Consider the following 9,854-nt stretch of genomic DNA (forward strand, 5'->3'; position numbering starts at 1 on the left):
TCTGAAGAATACCTTTAGATAAGGCCCCTCGGTGCTGCAAACAGTTCGCGTCTGACTGCTAACCTAAATGTTGGTGGTTCAAACTCACTCAACGGCACCGTAGGAGAAAAGGCCTAGGGATCTGCTTTTGTTAAGATTGTAGCTAGGAAAACCCTATGGAGCGGTTCTACTCTGTAACACATGAGGTGGACCTGGGTCAGAACCGACCTGAAAGCAACTAACAACACTAGTAGTTTAGATAATAATATTATAACAATGTTAATTTCCTGATTTTAATAATTATAGTGTAATTATGAAAGAAAATATCCTTGTTTTTATGAAATAAACCTGAAATATTTAGGGGTAAAGTGGCATCACATCAACTTAAATGGTTTAGAAGAAATGAACATAGATATAGAGAAAGAAACAAAAAGTAAATGTAGTAAAATGTTGACATTTGGGGAATTCTTTATACCATTGCAACTTTTCTGTAAGTCGGAACTTGTGTAAAAAGAAAAAGTTAAAAGAAATGAGAAAGATCTTTACCTAAGTGCATCAGGAATAACTGTGGCTGTAAGAAACAGAAAACTGACTTCTGGCATTTTAAACAAATAGGATTATCTTTAGTTCACATAATAAGTCCAGAGGAAAACAGCTGCAAGTGTTGGTTTAGCTACTCAACAATGATCACACTGATCACAGTTGTTTCCTACCTTCCTGAATACTGAATTGGTTTTTATGCTTCCTCTTTTCATGGTTATGAGATGGCTCTTGCAGCTCCAGGCATCACATCTGTATTCAAAATATAAAGGAGAAAGTGGCTACCTGCAGCTGGACATGTTGTCTGAAAACCAGAAGTTTTCCTAAAAATGGAGTCATAGAATTTGTCAAAGAATGAATATGGTCCGTAGTTTCCAAATAGAAAGCAATCAACTTCTTAGTATGGCAAACACTCCCTCCAGTCTTCCACTGAAGAAACCAGAAAGTTGGAGGCCTCCCTCACAGATGGAGTTAGCCATGTGACCAATTTGGTGATTGGGACGTAAGGGAAATCTGTGTGGCAACTTCAGAGAGCCTTCCTTAAAAGACAGTGTGCTTGTGTCTTTTTCCCTTTCTTCTTCACACCTTCCTTTATCTTGCCGCCTTGAATGTAGATGCCACAAAGTTGAGGGCACATCGTAATGAAACTGCAAAGTAACCAAAGAGAAGAGACAGATTATCTATAAAGGAGCAACAATTAAACTAACAGCAACAAAAGAAGCCAGATGAGAAAAAATATCTTCAAAGTCATGAGTTCAATTTGAAAATAACTGACACTCATAGATACTAAGCAGTTCTCTTACAAGCTTTATCAATCGTGAAAACAATATGAGAAAAACTTAGGCTAAGAGTCAGCAAACTATATGTTCCATGGGCCAAATCCAGTTCGCTGTCTCATTTGTTGTTGTTGTTTGGTGCTGTCAAGTCGATTCTGACTCATAGCGACCCCACGCACAACCTCACAATCATTGCTGTTTAAGCCCACTGTTGCAGCCACTGTGTCAATCTATCTTGTCGAGGGTCTTCCTCTTTTTTACTGACCCTCTACTTTCCCAAGCCTGATGTCCTTCTCCAGGGACTGGTCCCTCCTGATCGTATGTCCAATTAAGCAAGACAAAGTCTCACTATCCTCACTTCTAAGGAGCATTCTGGCTGTACTTCCTCTAAGACAAATATGGTATATTCAATATTCTTTCCCAACATTATAATTCAAAGGCATCAATTCTTCTTTGGTCTTCCTTATTCATTGTCCAGCTTTTGCACGGATATGAGGCAACTGAAAATATCATGGCTTCTGTCAGGCTCACCTTAGTCCTCAAGGTGACATTTTTGCTTTTTAACACTTTAAAGAGTCCTTTGCAGCAGCAGATTTGCCCAACGCAATACGTAAAAGAGCTGAACAGAAGATTTCAAAGGGCACCTCGAGAAGGCAAAGTATTATAATGAAATGTGCAAAGACCTGGAGATAGAAAACCAAAAGGGAAGTACAAACTCTGCATTTCTCAAGCTGAAAGAATTGAAGAAAAAATTCAAGCCTCAAGGTGCAATATTGAAGGTTTCTATGGGAAAAACTGAACAATGCAGGAAGCATAAAGAGAAGATGGAAGTCACTGTACCAAAAAAATTGGTTGACATTCAACCATTTCAGGAGGTAGCATATGATCAAAAGCCAATGGTACAGAAGGAAGAAGTCCAAGCTGCACTGAAGACACTGGCAAAAAACACGGCTCCAGGAACTGACAGAATACTGTCTCCTTTAGCAAATAAAATTTTATTGAAACACAGCCACACCCATTTGTTTACATGTTGTATATGGATGCTTTCTTGTTACAATGGCAGAGATGAGCAGTTACAAGGAGATGAGACCATATGGCCCACAAAATCTACAATGTTTATTATCTGGCCCGTTCCAGAAAAAGTTTGCCAAATTCTGATTTAGACAAAGGATACATCTGACTGAGTTCACAGTGCTTCCGTTCTATTCCTCATATGCCCAAGACAGAGGTGGCTACGGTCAGCAGGCCTGAGGCAATCCAAAAAAATGCTCCCAGGTCTTTAATTCTACCCTCTGCCAGAAGGGCCACATCAACATCTGGAAACAACTTAGGTTATAGATGTCGTTGTTGTTAGGGGCCATACAGTCGATTCCAACTCACAGCGACCCTATGTAATAACACAACGAAACACTGCCCAGTCCTGCGCCATCCTCACAATCGCTGTGCTTGAGCCTGCTGAAGCAGCCACTGTGTCAATCCATCTCATTGAGGGTCTTCCTCTTTTTCATTGACCCTCTATTTTACCGAGCATGATGTCCTTCTCCAGGGTCTGGTCCCTCCTGATAACATGTCCAAGGTATGTGAGATGAAGTCTTGCCATCCTTGCTTCTAATACTCATTCTGGCTGTATTTCTTCCATGACAGATTTGTTTGTTCTTCTGGCAGTCCATGGTATATTCACTATTCTTCACCAAAACCTTAATTCAAAAGCATCAATTCTTTGGTCTTCCTTATTCATTGTCCAGCTTTCGCATGCATATGAGGTGACTGAAAATGCCATGGCTTGGGTCAGGGCACCTTAATTCTTGAAGTGACATCTTTGCTTTATAACACTAAGAGATCTTTTGCAGAAGATTTGCCCAACGCAATGCATCTTTTGATTTCTCCACTGCTGTTTCCTTGGGCGCTGACTGTGGATCCAAGTAAAATGAAATCCTTAACAACTTCAATCTTTTCTTCATTTATTATGATGTTGCTTACCAGTCCAGTTGTGAGAATTTTTGTTTTCTTTATGTTGAGGTGTAATCCATACTACCGAAGGCTGTGGTCTTTGATCTTCATCAGTAAGTGCTTCGAGTCCTCTTCACTTTCAGCAAGCAAAGTTGTGTCATCTGCATATGGCAGGTTGTTAATGGGTCTTCCTCCGATCCTGATGCCCTGTTCTTCTTCATATAGTCCAGCTTCTCAGATTATTTGCTCAGCATACAGATTGAGTAGGTATGGTAAAAGGATACAACCCTGACTCACACATTTCCTGACTTTAAACCACACAGTATCCCCTTGTTCCGCTCGAACGACTGCCTCTTGGTCTAAGCACAGGTTCCTTATGAGCATAATTAAGTGTTCTAGAATTCCCATTCTTCACAATATTATCCATAATGCCTTTGCATAGTCAATAAAACACAAGTAAACACCTTTCTGGTTTTCTCTGCGTTCAGCCAGGACCTGTCTAACATCAGCTGTGATATCCCTGGTTCCATATCATCTTCTGAATCTGGCTTGAATTTCTCGTACCTTCCTGTTGACCAATGTACTGCTGTAAATGGTTTTGAATGAACTTTAACAAAATTTTACTTGTGTGTGATATTAATGGTATTGTTCGATAAATTCTACATTCCTTTCTTTGGAATGGGTATAATATGGATCTTTTTCATTTGGCTGGCTAGGTAGCTGTCTTCCAAATTTCTTGGCATAGATGAGTGCATCCGTTTGTTGAAACATCTCATTGGTATTCCACCAATTCCCAGAGCCTTGTTTTTTGCCAATGTCTTCAGTGCAGCTTGGGCCTCTTCCTTCAGTACCATCGGTTCTTGATCATATGCTACCTCCTGAAATGGTTGAACATCGACCAGTTCTTTTCAGTACAGTGACTCTGTGTTTTCCTTCCATCTTTTTCTGATGCTTTCTGCGTCATTTAATATTTTCCCTTCAGTATTGCAACTCCAGGCCTGAGTTTTTTCTTCAGTTCTTTGAGCTTGAGAAATGCTGAGTGTATTCTTTCCTTTTTGGCTTTGTATCTCCAGGTCTTTGTATATGTCATCGTAATACTTTACTTTATCTTCTCGAGCCGCCCTTTTACTTAGTTTTTTTTACTTTCGCTTTAACTACTCTATGTTCAAGAGCAACTTTCAGTGTCTTCTGACAACCATTTTGGTCTTTTCTTTCTTCCCTGTCTTTTTAATGACTTCTTTCTTTTTTCATGTATGATGTCCTTGATGTCATTCCACAACTCATCTGGTCTTCAGTCATTAGTGCTCAGTGCATCCAATCTATTCTTGAGATGGTCTCTAAATTCAGGTGGGATATAGTCAAGGTTGGGTTTTGGTTCTTGTGGGCTTGTTCTAATTTTCTTCAACTTCAACTCAAACTTGCATATGAACAACTGATGGTCTGTTTCACAGTTGGCCCCTGGCCTTGTTCTGACTGATGATATTGAGCTTTTCCATCATCCGTTTCCACAGATATAATCGATTTGATTCCTGTGTATTCCATCTGGTGAGGTTCACGTGTATAGTTGCCATTGACATTGTTGAAAAAAGGTATTTGTAAAGAAGAAGTCATTGGTATTGCAAAATTCTATCATGCAATCTCCAGCGTCATTTCTATCACCAAGGCCATATTTTCCAACTACCAATCCTTCTTTGTTTCCAACTTTTGCTTTCCAATAACCAGTAATTATCAATGCACCTTGACTGCATGCTGGATCAATTTCAGACTGCAGAAATTGGTAAAAATCTTCAATTTCTTCATCTTTCACCTTAGCGGTTAGTGCATAACTGGTATTAACTGGTCTTCCTCGTAGACATATGGATATTATCCTATCACTGACAGCGTTGTACTTCAGGATACATCCTGAAATGTTCTTTTTGACGATGAACGTGATACTATTCCTCTTCAATTTGTTATTCCTGGCATAGTAGACCATATGATTGATTAAAAATTGCCAATACCAATCCACTTCAGCTCACTGATGCCTAGGATATCGATGTTTATGTGTTCCATCTCATTTCTAAAGACTTCCAATTTTCCTAGATTCATACTTCCTACATTCCACATCCAATTATTAATGGATGTTTGCAGCTGTTTTTTCTCATTTTGAGTCATGCCACATAAGCAGATGAAGGTCCCAAGAGTTGACTCCATTCACATCACGAAGGTCAACTCTACTTTGAGGAGGCAGTTCTTCCCAGTCATATTTTGAGTGCCTTCCAACCTGAGAGGCTCATCTTCTGGCACTGTATTAGACAATGTTCTGCTGCTATTCATAAGGTTTTCACTAACCAGTTTTTTCAAAAGTAGACTTCTAGGTCATTCCTCCTAGTCTATCTTAGTCTGGAAGCTCAGCTGAAACCTGTCTACCAGGGGTGACCCTACTAGTATTTGAAGTATCGGTGGCAAAGCTTCCAGTATCACAGCAACATGCAAGCCACCACAATACAACAAACTGACAGACACGTGATGGTATATTATGGTAGCATGTAGGAAAATAAGTTCACTACTGTGCAAGCCAGATCACCTGGGTCTTGGTATCTGGGTCTTGAAATTCTTGGTGCATCTAAGTTATACAACCTCCCTTCTCCTGTCTCAGCTTTCAACTTTTGTCCAGGTAAAGGCTTTCCAGTGTCAGGCCTAGCCATGGCCCAGTACACATGGACCAATGGTAATCAACATAGCAGAAAATATGTCATGGATTGAACTGTGTCCCCCCAGAATATCTGCCAACTTGGCTAGGTCATGATTCCCAATATCGTATAATTGCCTACCATTTTGTCATGTGATGTGATTTCCCTATCTGTTGTAAATCCTATCACTATGATGTAATGAGATGGATTAAAAAAAAGGATTAGTAGCAGTTATATTGATGAAATCTACAAGATTAGATAATGTCTTAAGCCAATCTCTTTTGAGATACATAAGAAAGAAACAAGCAGAGGGATGGGGGACCTTATACCACCAAGAAAGCAGTGCCAGGAGTAAAGCATGTCCTTTGGACCCAAGGTTCCTGCGAGGAAAGCCTCCAAGACCACTGGAAGATTGATGACAAAACCTTCCTCCAGAACCGACAGAGAGAGAAAGCCTTCCCCTGAAGCTGATGCCTTGAATTTGGACTTACAGCCTACTAGACTGTGAGAAAATAAATTTATCTTTGTTAAAGCCATCCACTTGTGGTATTTCTGTTAGAGCAGCACTAGATGACTAAGACAAAATGGAAAGCTGATATCAAAGTGCCTGAGAAGCGGGGGTGGGGTGGGGTGGGGTGGGGGGGGGTGGGGGGTGGGGAAGGGGGAAGGAAGAAACTATAATAACCAAGCTGATTTATACCAAAGAACTGTAGACAGAGGACCAGAGGCACCAGAAGAGAGAAGGGAAGGGACAGGGTTGAAAACACAAAGATTGGTAGAAAGTCTGTATGAGGAGTAGCTAGGTGGCTACCCCTTTCCTCCCTGACTGTGGACAGGATGTTAATTCTGGAGAAATTGCATCAGAGGTGTTCTGGACTTAGGATGAGGAGTGAGGCACTATCTGAAAACAAGGATTAAGAGAAAGTCTACACTTGACTCCCAGAATGCCAGTGGCCGGACTTACAGTCCTGAACAGTAGATGGAATCTTCAGGCAGGAAAAGTTCATCTGCCCAAGAGTAAAACAAACAAACAAAACCCTAGAGATACTGACATTTGGAGGACGTGCACTGAAAAAGCTGAGTCTTCATTCAATCACCCTAAAGTGAGGCCCACCAGTTATCAAGCCCCGCACACAGAGCTTCCAGTCAGTTGTTTAAAACTAAACAGTATTCTTTTTTTCCGACTGTACGCTGATTTTAAGCACTGATACATAATTATTTAAAAAATGCAATTAAATTACAAATATACAAGTAAAAGATAAAAGTTTCACAGTAATCCCCACACCCCCAAAGGCAACTATTGTTAACCTATGTTAATATTCTGATAACATTTTAGCTGTGTAAATATAACAGCTCCTGATTCAGTTCCTGTAATAAAAGCCATTGTCTTACTTACCCAGAGCTGCTATAAAAGAAATACCACAAGTGGATGGCTTTAACAAACAGAAATTCATTCTTTCAGAGTCTAGGAGACTAGAAGTCCCAATTCAGGGTGCTAGCTCGTAGAGAAGGCTTTCTCTCTCTGTTGGTTCTGGGGGAAGGTCCTTATCATCATTTTTCCCTTGGGTCTAGGAGTTTCTCAGCACAGGAACCCTGGGTCCAAAGGACACATTCTTGTCCTAGCTCTTCTTTCTTGATGGTATAAAGTCCCTCTCTTCTTTGCTGGATTCTCTCTTTTACATCTCAAAAGAGACTGACTCAAGATACAACCTAATCCTGTAGATTGTGTCCTGCCTCATTAACATAACTGCATCTAATCCTCTCTCATTAACATCGTAGAGATGAGGATTTACAACACATAGGATAATCACATCAGATCACAAAATGGTAGAGAACCATACAATACTGGGAATCATGGCCTAGTCAAGTTGACACACATTTTGTGGAGACACAATTCAATCCATGACAGCAGTAATAACAAAATTGATGGTTATCTCTCTCTCAGGTAGCAGTGCTGAGCTAATATTGTGGTTTCACAGGGCTTAGGACCCAGGCCCCTTTGCTAGCATTGTTCTGCCGTCCTTCATGCGTGGTTTTCATCTAATGATCTAAGATGGCTGCTCCAGATTTCGTCACTGCATCCACATTCCAGCTAGTGAAAAGGAGACAAGAAGGAAGAGAAGGTCATTCTACTTTTTGGCTAAGGGTATGATCCCAAAATTGCCTATATCACCTCTGTTCATATCCTGTTAGGTGGAACATAGTCATATGGCCATACCTATTTGCAAGAGAGAATGGGAAATGTAGTCTGTAGTCAGCTTCAGTTGGGCTCAGGGTTTCTTTTAATAAAGGAAAAACAGGAGAATGAATATTGGTAGACAATAGCACTCTTTGCTACAAAATACATACAGATAGATTTTTAAATATGTTTTTTCCCCCAGAAACAAGAAATCTATAAAGATTTAGTGTCTCTGTCTTAATTATGTATGGCGAGTCAAGGATCACCAGATGTTTGAAAGCCTCTAGATAGAGGCCCATATAAACAACAAAAAAAAAGAATTTAGACAATACAGATACGATGCAAGGAGTAGAAGAATATACAAAAACAGAAACAATCTATAATTAATATCCTCAGAGAGATAAAGTATACCTGTGAAATGAACACAGGATACTATTTTAAGAAGAAACAGAGAACAGGAAAGTGCTCTTAGAAATAAAAAATATCATAGCAGAAATAAAAGTTCAAAAGAAGGATTGGAAGATAAAGTTGAAAAAATGTATCAGGAAATGGAACAATATTTAAAAAGACAAAGAAATAGAAAAAAAGAAAGATAAGAAAATTGGAAGAGTAATCTAGGAGGCCCATTAACTTACTAACAGAAGTTTCAGTAAGAAAGAGAAGAAAATTGTCAAAAAGATAAAAGACAATTTCCCAAAAATGAAAAACATGAGTTTCCAGATGCCATACACATACCCACTGCCCAGCACAACAAAGGGGGGACGGGGAAGAAAGACCCACACCAAGGCACATCATCATAAAATATCAGAACACTAAGCCTTCATGAAAAACCTGAAAACCCATTGCCGTCGAATTGATTCCGACTCCTAGCAACCCTATAGGACAGAGTAGAATTGCCCCACTGATTTCCCAGAAGCAGCTGGTGGACTCGAACTGCCAACCTTTTTGGTTAGCAGCCCAAGGCTTAACCACTGCACCACCAGGGCTCCAAGCCTTCATAGGAGAGAAAAACAAAAATAAACAATCACCCTCAAAAAAAAAAAAGAACAAGTCACCTACAAAGGAAAGGAATGAATGTGAAAGAATGTGAGTAGCCTTCCCAAGAGCAACACTAGAAGGGAGAAATAAGGAAGCAATGCCTTCAAAGTTCTAAGTGAAAGGATTGCCAATGAAGCTTACTATTCTTGGCCAAACTATCAATCAAGTATAAGGGTAAAATAAAATAAAGACATCTTCACACACACACTCTCTCAAAGATTTTACCTTTTACGTGCCCTTCTCCTGAAGAAACTATTGGAGAATGTACTCTACCAAAATAAAGATGTACAGGAAGATGGGAGACAACCTGGTATGCAGGGGTCAGAATGTAATGGATGAAAGTTCTTCTCAGGATCATGGTGAGGGGAAACTCAGCAGTATAGCACAATAGACCTGGAGAGCAACCACTCTGGGTTCAAACAAGAAGGCAAAGCGTTCCAGGAAAGAAGATTCCCCCCTCCAACTGATCATGGATAGATTCTGTAATGCATTCTATCAGAGTGTGGCAAAGAATCTGTAGAAAGAAAACTAAGCAAGCAAACAAAAAAATGATGTAAATTTTAACTCCAAGAAAAATGAAAAATTTGTACAAAAATGGAACTATAGTACACTATAGAAACACTCAATATTGACAACTGAAAATTATTATATAACTACATTGAAAGAATGGAGGCAAGTGAAAATTGTTTTTATTGGAGTAAAAAATAGCCAATTCTTCCT

At 39.7% G+C, this 9,854-nt stretch overlaps 1 long non-coding RNA gene across 1 annotated transcript; it reads right to left on the minus strand.

Moving 5' to 3' along the window:
• Window positions 1-427: 427 nt before the first annotated feature.
• Window positions 428-8,265, minus strand: LOC126087813 (uncharacterized). Its single transcript, XR_007519879.1, has 3 exons — window positions 8,136-8,265; window positions 7,314-8,009; window positions 428-1,166 (listed from the first exon to the last, which is right to left on the minus strand). It is a non-coding gene; the product is annotated as an uncharacterized LOC126087813 (long non-coding RNA).
• Window positions 8,266-9,854: the final 1,589 nt, after the last annotated feature.

The sequence above is a fragment of the Elephas maximus genome, chromosome 13, assembly GCF_024166365.1.
Source record: "Elephas maximus indicus isolate mEleMax1 chromosome 13, mEleMax1 primary haplotype, whole genome shotgun sequence".
Lineage (NCBI taxonomy): Eukaryota > Metazoa > Chordata > Mammalia > Proboscidea > Elephantidae > Elephas > Elephas maximus.